A 15610-nucleotide genomic window follows, 5' to 3' on the forward strand; every position below is an offset into this window, starting at 1 on the left:
GGAAAAAAAATAGCCTTCCCCACTGCAGGACTTACAGCATTTTGTGCATATTGCACTAGTACAGCCTGCATCTTCATAAGCCTTCTCCCTATACTGTAAGATCTGCATGGAAAACAATAATATCTTTGCATCCCTATATTGTTATGGATGAACTGTGTCCTCCAAAAAAAGGTACAGTAAATTCTTAATACCCAGTACCTCAAAATGTGACCTTATTTAAAAATAGGGTTGGGGGTGCCTGGGTGGCTCAGTTGGCTAAGCGTCCGACTTCGGCTCAGGTCACGATCTCACAGCCCGTGAGTTCGAGCCCCGCGTCAGGCTCTGGGCTGATGGCTCAGAGCCTGGAGCCTGCTTCCGATTCTGTGTCTCCCTCTCTCTCTGCCCCTCCCCCGTTCATGCTCTGTCTCTCTCTGTCTCAAAAATAAAAAAAATAAAAAAAAAAAATAGGGTTGTTGCAGATGTCATTAGTTACGACAGCATCAAACTGGAGTAGAATGGGGCCCCAATCCAATATGAACGATGTCCTTATAAGAAGGCAGCAGTATGAACACACAGAGTCACTGGGAAGACACCATATGAAGATGGAGGTGGATTTTGGAGTGATACATCTACAAGCCAAGAAATGCCAAGAATTGGTGGCCTTTATCAGAATCTACGAAGAGGATGGGGTGCCTGGGTGGCTCAGTTGGTTAAGCTCCTGAGTCTTGATTTCAGTTCAGGTCATGATCTCATGGTTCATGAGTTCAAGCCCCACATGGGGTTCTATACTGACAGTACAGAGCCTGCTTGGAATTCTCTCTCTCCCTCGCTCTCAAAATAAACAAATAAACTTAAAAAAAAAAAAAAAGAACCTATGAAGAGGCAAAGAAGGATTCCTCCCACAGCCTTCAGAAGGAGTATGACCCTGCCAATACATTGATTTCAGACTTCTAGCCTCCAGAACTAGAAGATAATACATTTCTATTGTTTTAAGCCACTGGGTTTGTGGTACTTTGTTACAACAGCTCTGGGAAACCAACACATATCCCCAAATTCAGGGAAAAAAAAAACCAATATATTTGTGTTGAAGAAGCAAATGACTTCAAGGATTTCACTTAATCAATTTGGGCTTACATAGAAAAATGGGAATATATACAGATGGCCATATTAGAACATCAAAAGCTCTCACTTTAAAAATCTGTAACTATGCAATTTCATATTTTAGTGTCATATTTCAACTTTCTTCCCCATCTAAAAATTTAAGATGATACAGTTCTAGGATTTCGAACATTCCCATATTCCTCCTTGCCTTGTCATCTACATTGTTTATAAAATGGAAACTATTATTAATCATCAGAGCAATTATATGAAAGTTTTTCAACAGACGATTCATTAAAAAAATGACACAATTATTTATCTCTATATGTTATCTATAATCTAAAGATATTGTGTCTGAGACTTTAGAAAATTTTTTCCAAAGCATTTTTACTTACAACATGGTTGCTCTTAGTGATCTATTAATTTATCAGAATGTAGTTATGCTGATATGTGTCTTACCTAGAAACATTCATTTACATGGAAATAACAGTGTAAAGGCAGATAAAAGTAATCTTACATTTCAGGCTAGAGTCAAGGCCTACTCTCTACTTTAGTAACTGTAGCTAAGAAAGAAGGGAAAAAAATCTAGAAGAATTTGGAAAGAGAAATGTAATTCTAGTTACTGTGGTTAGAAGGGACATTTATTGTACAACTGAAAATTCCAAAGTATACAAGGAAGGCAGAATGCCATACTATTTGGTGCCTAAAATAACACATTATAAAGTAAAGCAATTTCATTTTTGGATCATGGAAACTTCAAGACTATGAAAAATGTGCTTTCTGAGATCTCTATGAGCCTTAACTTCAAGAATATGCAGTAAAGGTGCGAAATCTATCATGAAAAAGAAAGCCCTACACTCCCTGAGCCCAACATCCAGTTTCTGACACCTACATTTAATGTTGCCTCTAAACAGATGTCACAGCTTTTATTGTTTATGACTTCAAGCACCAGGACTCACAATGAAGGAAACACAGTCTTTTCTCCAGCTTGTGGAACTCCTATGAGTGTACACATTTAATCCAGTCATCTAATAATCCAACAGTCATTCATTAATCATGAGTTATGTCTGATCCTAGGCCCATCACTGATTTGCTGTGGCAGCTTTGGGTAAGTTATTTTTCTCTGAAGCTCAGTATTCTCATTTGTAAGCAAAGATAATGACAGTATCTGCTTCCTAGGATTGTTGTGATGATTATATAAGAGAATATGCTTAACACAGAGCCTAGCATATAGTAATTACCCAATAAAAGTTAACTGCTATATGTCATCATTATTACTGGGATGTGTTATGGAACTAGTAAGCAAGTTGAGGGTAGGACTGTGCCTATTTCTTAATGGACACTCAATACTAATACCTGAAAGCAGCGAATGTCAAAGTAAGTCTGTGTGCCAAATCCAGTCCAATGCCTGCTTCTGCAAATAATGCCTATTTGAACACAGTCTCTCCTGTTCTTTTATATGTTGCCTATGTCTACTTTGCCCAGAAGATGTAAGCAGTTGTAAAAAAGACTGGATAGGCTGCAGATTCTGACTATTTATTATTTGGCTCTTTAAAAAATAAGTTTGCTAATCCTGTGCTAGAAACTTGCTACTTACTGTGTGGTCCTCAGCTCATTAATGCAGACATGTAGGCTCCTTTGACCTACTGAATCAGAAACTACACATTTTCACAAAATCCCCAAATGATTCACATGTATATTAAGAGTTGATGAGCACTGGTCTAGGCCAGGGGCTTGCAAGTTTTCTGTAAAAGGCCAGACAGTAAATACTTAAACCTTTGTTGCAGGGCTATTATACCTGTTCAACTCTGCCTTCTAACTCAAAAGTAGCCACAGAAAATATGTAAATAAACAGGCATGGTTCTATGCCTTAAAACTCTGTATGGAACCTGAAATTTCAATTTCATACAATTTTCATGTATCACAAAATATCCTTTTAATTTTTTTCAACCATTTAAAAATGTTGAAACCTTGGGGCACCTGGATGGCTCAGTCAGTTAAGTGTCCGACTCTTGATTTCGGCTCAGGTCATGATCTCATGGTTCACGAGTTTGAGCCCTTCATCTGTGGAGCCTGGTGGGGATTCTTTTGCTTTTGCTCTCTCTCTGCCCCTACCCTGCTTGAACTCTCTCCCTCTCAAAACAAACAAACAAACTTAAAAAACAAATTAAATATAAATGTTATAACCTTCCTTAGCTTGTGGGCCATACAAAAACAGGCAGCAGGTGGGATCTGGCCTGCAGATCAGAGTCAGCAGTCTTGGTCTAGGCTAATGCCATATCACTGCTTAGCCAACACTCTGTCCCTCCTCTCATGCTCCCCCCAAGACTCTAAACACTTACTTATATTTTCTAACATATGTGACTTTATGTTACTTATCTCCCTTACCCTAGAAAGAAGGGTATGTTACTTATCTAACTTATCCTAAAATACATTTCTGTTCCTCCTATATAATTTCTAACTTGTAGTATAAAGTTCCTGTCAAATGATGTGATGGTGTACTATATCCTTTTCACTGGCAGAATAGAATATAGCACCAAGAGGCTCAGCTAGGAAGCTATAGGTAGATAGACAGACAGGTGGGCAGATAGATACCTTCCTCCAAAGAATAGGAAACTGATCACAACGAAAAACTCTTTTGCTCCTAAATTCTAACCAACCATACGGAGCATTTCTAAATATGCAGTCAGGATTCATATCTGTTTGATACACAATATCCTCCTTCTTCGCCCTTCAAGTGGGCTGAAGTCTTTGGAAAGTGACATAGGAAGTCCTCACATCTTGTCCTTCCTTCTTTCAGAGGCTAGTGAGTCACAAGCAACTGGAAGGAACAGCCACAGAGGGTCCCTTCTGGGAGGAACAGCTTTGCCCCAGCCTCCCTGCTGGGCCCTGGGCCAAGCTGCTGTGGTAATGGGTGATAGGAAGAAAGATGGCTAGAGAGGGGAATCCCCCCCTTTCATTTAAGCCAGTGCCCTTTGTTCCTGCTTATACTAAGATGATAAACAAATCAGTTTCATAAAAGAAGCTTAGTTCATAAAAACCTTTAATTTGTGTTCAAAGTTTATTGAAGCTAAGCTCAATAAATGGGTAGATAAGAGGACTTTGTTGACTAAACTCAACATTAATGATTTAGGTTTAACAATTTGAGAAACAAAAAAGTACTCAAGATTCATCAGAAACACAAACTATATGAACTATCTGAACCATTTAGAGGAAATATTCATATACACAATTTCATTTATTACATATAGATATATATGTATGTGCGTGTATATATATATATACATATATATATATATATATGCACATATATAGTATATTACATTTTTAATCTGAATGAATGTGTTAGAATAGATTTTGACTTCTGGTCTAGGCTACTGCCACATCCTTTTTGACTTACTGACTCTATTTTACCTTTCTACCATCATCCAGTTTTCTATCTCCTTTCTAGGGTAATTTATTCTGTGGGACAGACTGAGATAAAAACCTTTTTACATAATCTAACACATCGTTTAATTGTAAATCATTCACCAATGAAGTATTTCCTCTAGTGTATTAGAGTATCTCAGCTATAGCAAACAGAAAATCCTGGCTTAACTAGCCGAAGACTTATGAAATTTATCATTTTATAGGAGAAATTTTGAAGTGAGGCAGCTTCACCGTTGCTTAGTTCAATGCCTCAACAATATCATCAAGGATCCTTTCCATTTTTCTATGTTGCATTATTCAATACGTAAGCTTGTCCTTAGGCTAACTACCTTATATCTTAATCAGACAAGGTAATATCCAGTAAAAATACTGTCTTTTTGTGTCTCTTTTTAATGTTGACCAAGTTTTTCTCTAAGCCCCCAGAAGATTCCACTTCATCGCTCATTGACCAGAAAGGTATCAAACTTATTACTAAAATATAAATAGCCAAGAATGAGATTACCATAATTGGATCAGAAAAGTATATGGCCATGTGGAAGAGATTAAATCACCTGAACAAAGATCAGCATTAGAAAGAAGAAAAGTGGGGAGGGGTGTGGGACTTATCACTGAGTAGTCAAACAGTCAACACTACAACCAATAAGAGGTATCCCACTCATCAGCTGTTGAAGAAAGATAACTAATTTGCAGGAAATAGATAGTAACTGGGAGATTCTGACTGTGACTATATAACATGAATACTGGATTAAAGTAATATAGATCTGAAGCAGCCTAAATGTAATTATAAAATTAAAGGCACATACCACAATCTAAGAATAGCTATAGAATTTGGCAAAACCTAGCCCTAACACCTTTCAGTAAACCAATGTCCATCAAGTAACTCAAGTGGTTGTAATTTGTAACCTTCACTCAAGCCCCAGCCAACTTTCCCCATGATATGATCAGTTCTAATTAATATAATTATGGGCCAATTAGAATCTGCATTCTTTTTTGTTCAGCTCAATCAAAATACTTGCCACTTTAAGAACATTCCATTGACTCTTATATTCCTCTGATATTTTTTTGTTTTGTTAGATTTTGATCACAACTTTACAGTCATTCTAATTTTCATTATTTGTATTTGTCAACAGCAACCAACACTTGCCTTCACAAGCAGGTACTAGGGAGTGGTAGGGACTGTAGAAGCATATGCTCTACTTAAAAGATTAGCTGCTTCTCAGTTTGGCTGACTAACGCTAGTGAAAATGTGAACCCAATAAGGTAAGATTTTCCAATTTTCCAAAATAAATCGGGAATCTAGATGTTTATGTAGTCATGTCCCAATTTGCTAATGTGGGCAATTAGTTACTGGATACTGATTACACAAAGGTATTCATTTTATGAAATTCCTTGAGCTGCACATGTTGATTTGTGTATCATTCTGTATTCAAGAATAACATGTACTTGAATACAAAGTTTACTTTAAAATAAGCAAACAAAACAAAACAAAACAAAACAAAAAGAAATTCAAGTTATAAAAAAAAAACCCTCTAAAATGATCTACAGGTTATCAGTTTGTGACTGCCAGGGGTTTGGGGGGGCGTGTCTCTTACAGCTTCATTTCAGGGTGCTGCAAGTGGGTACAAACAAGGCTTGGTCATTCAGTGGTTGATGGATGATAGAGGACTGAAATTAAAAGAGAAGTTGTGTATTCTGTTCTTTCTGTCCCTCCCTGCCCACCCTTAGTGTCTACCCAGCAGCAGAAGTATAGAAACTTGGTTTTGTAAGCCAAGAGGAAGAGCAGAACACTATTTCTGAAACCCAGATGGTGAGGAGTAGCCGTGGCACACAATTACTATTTACTTTTTTTTTAACTACAGTAAAACCCCGGGTTATAAGTAACTTTTGCTGTGAGTGTTCTGCAAGACGAGCAAACATTTCTAATAAATTTTAACTTGATAAAGGAGTGCTGTCTTGCAATATGAGTAGTATGTAATGCCAAGTGTCACATGATCACAACTGAGCCAATGATTTTTCTTCTCTCTCTCTCTCTCGCTCTCACTCTTGCTCTCTCGCTCTCCTTCTCTCACTGCAGGATTGTGGGTGATCATCAATGCAATGTCACATTTCCATGAAACCCTCAAAATGAGGCAGAAAGCAAATGTCTTTGTATAGGTTCCTTGTTAAAAGTTGCACAAAAAGAAAAAGATTCCGTTGAGCCAATAGATAGCAGTGATTCCATTAGTGGTAGTGAAAGTCGTCCTACACGATAACCCCCCTCTCTTGTCTCCCTCACAGCAGCCACAAAGGTTTTCAAAGGTAATATAGGTCAATTTGTTTATTTTTCTTTACATTTTGTATTTATTATTTTGTATTATATTACAGTATTGTAATCATTTTTATATGAATATTTTTGGGTTGTGGAACAAATCATCTGAGTTTCTAGTATTTCTTATGGGGCAATTTGCTTTGATATACAAGTGCTTTGGATTACAAGCATGAATTATGCTCGCAAACCCAAGATTTGACTGTGTTTCTTCAAACTAGGAAACAAAAACCTATTCTAAATCTAACCTATTCTAACATTAAGTTTTCCAAATATAAGACAGAAAGCATATCAAACAAATTTCCTTTTATAATTTAAAAGTGCAAGTTAGAAACTGACTGATACTTGTTAATATATATCAGGACTTAATGTGTTTCAGAGATAGTTCTTTATCTTACCTTCCTGCCATGTTTTGCTGTTTTTTATAAGAATGTATTATGCAGCAAGTAATTTAGGATGGGATTATCTCTAGTGGGCTTCATAACTAATTTTGTTGGAGAACTATTTCTTTTAAGTGTTTTGCTGCTAAAAACATGACAGAGCTACTCTGTTTGTCCCATAAGTGTTCTGAAGACACATTTAAACATTTCTACCTATGAGAATCTGCTTAATTCCCCTGCAGAATATTGAAGGGGGGAAAAAAGTTACTATTTGACCAGGAAAGACTAAGTCATTTAAATATGATCAGATATCTAGAAATAAAATAGCACATTCCATGAAGAAACTGAGAAATCACAACATAGATATATTGTACATGAGCAACTCAGAAACACAGTATAAAAGAAGAGGAACATAAGTGATGTTTTTAAATTAAGCTTACTAGAACATGAAAATAACACCAACACCACATAAATTCAATTGGTTTTTCTTACATAGGACAGAGTAAAAAAACAAGTAAAGATAAAAACTGGTGGTAATAAATTTCTCCATTCCTTATGCTTAAGGGTAAATTCTAGCTTGAGAATGTCTGAGGGTTCAATGAATAATATTTCCCTTAAATCCAAAGTTCTTCCTTAATAGATTTTTAGACAACTATCTGCTCCTCGATAGTACTCAGTCTTAGTTTATGAATAAGATGAAAAGAGTTTATAGGGATAATGTCTTTTACACATGGCCCTATGTGTGTTCGTATATACACGTGTGTGTATGTGTGTGTATACTTGCATAAACTGGTTAAAATGGAAATGTCTCCAGAATAAAATGTACCCAGGATAAAATTACTAACTGGATTCTTAAAAGATGTAACTACTGCCTCAGAGTCTTGGGAAAACTGTTGCTCAGAAGCTGCCAGGATTCCAAGATATCAACCAGGAAGTACAAGAAAATGTGGGGAAATTTTAATTAAAAGTCCACTATCTAATCTAAGGTGATTTGAATACTTCTATAGATGTTTATGAAATTTTATCACGTATCATTACGGTTCATAAAACACACCATTTATACAAACAATAACCATATAAGTCAAACTCTCTAAACTGTCAAGTTACCCTTAGCTAAAGCAATCAATTATTTACTTTGATTTAGTACATCGCCCTAGATTTTTCCCGTATAGGAAAGACTAAGTATTGGTAAAACAGCTAAAGACACAGCCAAGCTTCTGACTTTTATCCTTTCTCTCTAAAAGGTATTTAATAGTCATCACCTTTTGCAAACAGATAAAATGTTGGTTTATGTACATTTATATCAAGTATCAAGAACCTGGAATCCAAAAGATCATTTTGGTCTTTTTAAAAATGAGGGAAAAGTAGGGCAAAGGCATTCCCCATATGTGTGCTTTACTCAGTTACTTTTGCTACTTTGGCTTTTTGTACATGTGCTGCCAAAGTGAGTGCAGGGTGTCTTGCAGCCACTTTGGCTTTTTGGAATGGAAGGTGAGATCTCAATAAAGATCAGACCCTTATCTCACCCAGCTAACTTCTTTTTCTTTTAATTCCAGTATAATTCCAGTCTAATACCTAGCACATTTCTTAAAGGCCCTTCCAGTCCTGTGTAGTCCATGATCCCATGAAGACTTGCACAGACCCTGACCACAGCAAATTCAAATTGTTCAATAATAATACACCCTTCAGATAAATGTGACTTTTAGTCTATGTGACTTTTAATCAAAAACAAAATGCAGGGTACAAAATTTTCCAAGATCTCATTCTAAGATTTGTTGTCTATACTATTAGCCAATGTTTCACGTACCTTTATTTAAATCTTCTTAAATTAGAGAAAAGTTGAAATCTTCCCACCACCAATGTCAACCACCATCATAGAGTACAGGTGCGCAGCCTCATGTGTTCACAAAGTACCTTCCAGATCCCAATAATCTTGAGCATTCTTTGTTCATGTGCCTCAAACTCTTCTGTCCACAGAGATCACTGAAGAAGGAAATTTACTGATCAACATTATTTGGTTGGTTTTAAGAAGACATTTTGTGGTATCATAGAGAACATTTCACCAACATCGTAAACCATTCATGTGGAATTCTGGAATACAGAATACAAAATTGTATTATTTTTATGATTCCAAATATCAACATGTGACAGAAAAAATAATAATCACAAATATCTACACTGGGAACCATACGTCAAGACATATTCTATTATTTTGTGTTTATTTCTGAAACTATTTCTCTTCTATCTAGTTCTAGGACTTTAAGCCCAGTGGAAGGGAGAAAAGGATAAACATGAAGCTATATCTATCACTAAAGCAATAGGAAGAACATAGCCCTATTTATTTGTTGATAAGATTTCTAGAAGCTAAAAATGGAAAGCAAGACAGGAAATAATAGTTTATTTATAAATAGCTTATTTATTTATGGGCCAAGCAAGAGTTAATATAAATAAGCCCTATTTCACTCATATTCATTGTTTAAAATATCCCCCTCATCTTACCTAGTTTACAACTACTCCTAAATTTCACTCTTTGCCTTAGTGCTATTTCTCCTTCTCTGTTCTCTGTGTCAACATGGTGGCAGGTAATAAAGAGCTAAACCAAAACCATAGGCTTCTCATGACCCAGGTCTTTTTCTCACTGACTTTGCCAGGCACGACTTCTGCTCTTTCTATGACCCTCCTCGTTGCTGAGAGTGAGCCTGTCCCTTCAACCACTCCCCACTCCTCCACCTAACTCAAGTATATTTCAATTCCTGAAACTCCTCTGATTGCTGCTCTTTTGAATAAACTCTGGGACCAGGTTTTTTTTTTGTTGATGTTGCTGTTCCTGTCTCTACGAATTTTCTTTGTGTTTACCCACACCAATCTGACCTTCCCACCTTCCTCATCCCCCCATTTCCACTTCATGAGTGACTTCAAATGACAAAAGGGAAAATTCTGAAACAGATCAAATTCCTGAATGAATGAGGGAGCATTAGGGACAGTCTTACAGCTGCAGCCTACCCCCTGCAGTTGTGATTGTATTTGAGGGCACCAAAATGAAGTCTTAAGTAGAATGCACAGTTATTTGATGAAGGTTAGCAGTAATAACCAACTGGTGTTCTGCCAGAAATTCAGTTTTCCCTTCTATTTTCCTAAACACCGTTAACATTTTTTTTTTAACGTGATGGATTTGCTAAGGTAACATGTTTTATCTCATTACAGCCTGAACTTTTTAAAAATGCCTTCTGCAAAAAACAAATCTCCAGCATCGTACCCTTACCCACCTTCCCCCAAACATTCCATCACCATTTTTTATTAAAACTCTCTCACTGTGACACTCCAAAGACATGTCTGATTCCACCCACCCAGGGGGTGGCGAGGCTAGGATGCCAGACCTACCTTGGCCACCGGAGGCACTGGGCAGGTGAGGGCGGCAGGGACAGTGGTTTGTGTGAGCTCAGAAGCCCAGGGGCAGGTGGTGTTTGGAGGGAGCCAGGGGAGACTAACAACAGTGGCCTGAGTCAGGAGCCGGCAGCCCTAAAAGCAGACAGCGCCAGGTATTTTCAGCAGGCTCCGGTTCAGCGTGTTCCCCTGCAACAGCCCCTTAATTTCTGATACCAGCTAGAAACACTTGCCTGTCACTGAGATCTTGTTGCTTGGCACTCGCGCATGGGCACCTGCATCCCACCAGTCGCCCCTGGAGGCTGCCGGGAGCCTTTGGATTTGCGCATGCGCAGTCTGTTCCTCAAAACGGGCCTGCGCCAGTGGGGGGGGGGGAGTCAAGGCCCGTGGGACCAGGCCGACGCTAGGCCCCGTCCCTACAAGCCCTCACCTTTGCTCCCCTTTGATGGGCGGTAGAGAGAAAGCTTGGGCCAGACGCCTTCATGCCAGAAACTAGAACCCTCTATATGTGTGCACACACCTGTTTGGTGGAGGCCAGTGCCCTAGATGCGAAATTTACTGTACTGTTGCAAACCCAATCCCGGCTCCCAGTGGGCGACAGCAAAGGGAAGAACTCTTCTAGGATCCACTCGTCTCCCTGCCAGGCTTCCCCCTCTTAAGCCTTGTCCGTCTATCCGCGAGCCCCCTGAGATGCAGCTAGGGACAAGGGCCCGGGAGAAATGAAATCTCTCCTTAGGAGAACAGGAGGAAGAAGCTAGAGATCTATATACCGCCCCCCCCCCCCCCCCCGGCCATGCTCTAGGAAAGTGGGGGGGGGGGGGGGGGGTCAGCAAACAGTCCACACCATCCAGCCTCGGAGGCCATTAGAAAGAGGAAGATGATGGTAACTCCTGCCCAGCTTGGGCTTGCTGCCGAGGTGCAGAAGTGTATGAAGGAGTCTGAGGCCCCAGCATATGAAAAGCTTTCTCATCCAAGAAACGAAACTATTTTTGGAGCCAGAAAGGAAAAACTTTTGGATACTTTCCTCTTCCCTCAGGTCCTTAGGAGCAGTAATTTTTAAATTATCACCGGCTCCTTCAAATAGCATTATGCTAATTCACATACATGAATTTTCCATTTCCCTGTCTCATTCTTTGTGCTAAATTTTTCATACAATTTACGTCTGCATGTTAAAAAAAACAAAACAAAACAAAACACCACCAAGATACATTACTATTGTTCCTTCAGACAAAGTGGATCCTATGGTAAGTGTATGTTTAACTTTTTAAGAAACTGCCAGACTGTTACACAAAGTGATTGGGCGTTTTACATTCCTACCAGATATACATGAGGGTTCTATTTTCTTGACATCCTAGTCAACAATTGGGTTTGTCAGCCTTTTCAATATAAGCCATTTTAATGGATGTATAGTGATATTTTATGGTGATTTTAGTTTGCATTTTCCTAACGATTGATGATGTTGAGTATCTTTCCATGAACTTGTTAGCCACAAAGTGTCTTCTTTTTCTTTTGCTCATTTCTTAATTGAAATGTTGCTCTTTTCTTATCATTGTGTTATACACCTTCTCTGTATATTTTGTAGTTATGTGTGTGGGTACACAGATGTATGTTGTGGAAATATTTTCTCCCATTTTGTGGCTTGCTTTTCATTTTTAATAGTGTTTTTTGACAGGTAAAAGTTTTGATTTTGGTGAAGTAAAGTTAACAAAATTTTCATTTATGGTTTATGATTATGTCTTATCTAAGAAACCTCTGCCTAATTCAAGGTTATAAAGATTTTCTCCTATATTTCCTCTTAAAAGATTTATAGTTTTAGCTCCTATGTTTAGGTATAAGGGCTATTTTGAATTATTTTTTGTGTGTGATGTAACAAAAAGGTTGAGATCCCCTTTTTGTATGTACATATATCCAGTTATTCTAGCACAGTTTACTGAAAATACAATCCTTTCCACCGAATTTTTGACATCTTCGTTGAAAATGAATTGATTATATAATTGTTGGTCTATTTATGGATTGTCATTTCTGTTCCATTAATCTATGTATGTCTAGTCTCTGCTGTTACTATACTCCCTTGGTAGTATAACTTTTTTTTTTTTTTTTTTAGAGAGTGAGAGGGCACAAGAGGGGGAGTGCTCAGAGGGAGAGAGAGAGAGAGAGAAAGAGAGAGAGAGAGAATCTTAGGTAGGCTCCATGCTCAGCCCAGAGCCCAATGTAGAGCTCAATCCCGCCACCTTGGGATCATGACTTAAACCTAAATTAAAAGTCAGAAACCCGACTGACTGAGCCATCCAGGTGCCCTGGTACTATAACTTTATTATCTTGAAATCATATTGCATAAATCCTCCCAAATTTATTTTTTTAATCACTTGCTTTTTGAATTTCTCTATAAATTATAAAATAAATGTGTCAATTTCTCCTTATTCTTGTTTATGAAAGATTTGCTGAATATAGAATTTTGAGTTGACACCTTTTTCTGTTAGCATTTTAAAGAAATAAGTCCATTGTCTTTGGTTTGCATAAATTTCTGACAAAATGTCTGCTGTTATTTTTATCTTTGTTTCTCTGCATGCAATGTGTGTTTGTTTTCTTGATGCTTTTAAGATTCCCTCTTTAACACCTTTCCAGCAATTTGATTAAAATAAGTCTTGGAGAGGCTTGATTTATATTTGTTTTACTTGGGCTTCATTTTGTCATTTGGTTCTGAGAGTTTATAACTTTTCAAATCAAATTTTAAAAAGTTTGGCCATTATTTCATCAAGCATTTTTTATCTTCCTTCCTTTCTCTGGAATCCCAATTGCATTTGTTATTATCTCCTGGATCACTAAAGACTAATTTTTTTCAGCCTTTTTTAATCTGTGCTTCATTCTGGATACTTTCTATCACTATCCAATATGTATATTGTTGTCTGTTAATTACTTTGACTACCTTTTTAATTTGGGGTCTGTTTTATTGACTGACTTTTCTCTAAGTTATGGGTCACATTTTTCTGCTTCTTCCCATAAACAGTGATTTTAGTTGAATGCTGAACATCATGTATTTATGTTCTTGAGTGTTGCATTTTGTTATAGTTTGGGGGTGAATTTAGATTACCTTTAATGCTCATTGAGCCCCACTTTTAAGGTGAGGCTTTTCTGGGCTCTCCACTAAATGCATCATATATTCATGAAGGGCTCTTCACTTTGGCTGATGGGAGCTTGAATGATTCTCAGACCTTTATGAGCTCCAGGAATTGTTCAGCTTACAGCTCCCTGGTAATTGTCTTTCCCCTGAAATTGCTCATGTCCAGTGATCTTTGTAGATTGATATTCAGCCAAAGATTTGATGGGGCTACTTTGAAGATACTTGGAGCACTTCTGCATAGCTCCCTCTTCGTAGGCAGTCTGCCTCACAAATTTTAGTTGCCTTGCCTTCCCCAAGTAATGATTTCGGTCCCCTCAATTCATTGACATACCCAAGTTTTGTTTGGTTTCCCCTTCCTGTACTTCACTGGAAAGTACTTCTAAGCAGAAAGTCTAGATGAAGGTAGAGATCACCTCATGTGTTTCTCTTTCCTCCAAGATTATTGTCCCAGGATTATTATGAGGATGAATGAATTAAGATCAGTAGAGACTTGGACCCAAACGTGGCATATGCAAGCTCTCAATAAATGTTATCTTTTTTTTAAAAGTCTACCCTACCTTATCTAAAATCCTAGAGTCAGGTGAATTTTGAAATTTGGAGACTATTTTATAATGACAATATGGAACATTACACTAGTGGGGTCTGAGAAACACCCCATGACCAAACATTAAGGTTTCTATAGCAAACTGCATGAATATTTATTTTAAGTGAGATAAATAAAGACTAAAAATAATCTCATGTCAGTTCAGGTCAGATTTTGTTACTCAAGCAATTATTTCAATATTTTAATTTTCATAAATTTTTTATTTTAAAATTTCAAATGAGGCATAATGGACTGTATTATTTTATATTGGTGAGAAAATTAAATGAGGTGATATATGCAAGGTAAGCTAAGCACAATGCCTGGCACATAATAGGTTCTCCATATATGTGCATTTGCCCTTGATACTGAAATTAATAATATTAATTTTATTATATTAAATCCACAAAATATTTGCAGCTAAAGCAACATCTTTATAGGTTGTTTTTACAGAAGTCTTCCAGACATTCCCACAGATAACTTCCTGTGAAGTTCCCAGATTTTTTTACTGTTTCATATTTTATGCCTGGGCATGTAACTCATCTGTCCCCCTTTATGTCCTGCACCTACCTTGGTGAAGCGTCCCTTGTTTGATCCCCCAGCTTGGTTAGTGTCTCATCAGTGACAGTGAAGGAAAGCCAGTCTCACAGAAAAAAGAAAGAAAGGATAAAATAATGACTGCTTTTTATTGAACATTTGGTGTAGGATCTGTGCTAGATACTTTATATGATTATCTCATTTAATTCTCACAACTATTTTGTGGAATAGATATTGCATTACTGTTTTACAGATTGAGAAACTGAGACACACAGAGGTTGGATGATTGCCTAAGGACTTTAGAAAGAAGTCCCTGAAATTGTTTATGTGCTTCGCCTCCCCTCCACCATGAGGGACACACCATTCCAAAGTTTAAGTGTGTAGATGTCATAAAACTACTAGATACCATGGGCAAACTAATGAGTGTTATCAGATTCCACATTCGGGTGGAATGTATTAAAAAATTCTCCCTATCCACCTAGATGGGAATTAAAAGACATCCCAACAACAGCATTTCTGTTCTCAGACCCACAGGGCTTCAATATTCCTTTTGCAGCTCACCTTCAACATTTTCCCCACAACCACTATCTTGTTCGCTCCCTAAATCTGATTTGTGTACTCCCTTCAGTCTGTCACCCTTACCAGATTAAAATTTTTGAAAGTGGAGGCTGTGTCTAATTTTCCTTTCTATCCATCTCCAAAATAAATATTTAACACATAGTTACAGCTGGTGTGCTTTTGATGGAACAGAAACTAAAGCAATACCTCAAGGGAAATCACAGACTGGCATTTCAATG

At 37.5% G+C, this 15610-nt stretch overlaps 1 long non-coding RNA gene across 14 annotated transcripts in view; it reads right to left on the minus strand.

Moving 5' to 3' along the window:
* The window catches only part of LOC112858613 (uncharacterized), a 235018-nt gene that overhangs the window by 196585 nt on the left and 22823 nt on the right, over positions 1-15610 (minus strand). For 9 of the 14 annotated variants that reach the window (XR_015250260.1, XR_015250256.1, XR_015250261.1 and 6 more), the window contains one exon: positions 8999-9174. This is a non-coding gene — a long non-coding RNA (uncharacterized LOC112858613). Of the gene's footprint in view, positions 1-8998; positions 9283-10572; positions 10711-14846; positions 14920-15610 lie in introns of all 14 variants that reach the window. The other 5 variants (XR_015250258.1, XR_003223407.2, XR_015250257.1 and 2 more) reach the window with 5 other exon arrangements.

The sequence above is a fragment of the Puma concolor genome, chromosome B1, assembly GCF_028749965.1.
Source record: "Puma concolor isolate L17-30 chromosome B1, mPumCon1.1.hap2, whole genome shotgun sequence".
Classification (NCBI taxonomy): Eukaryota; Metazoa; Chordata; class Mammalia; order Carnivora; family Felidae; genus Puma; species Puma concolor.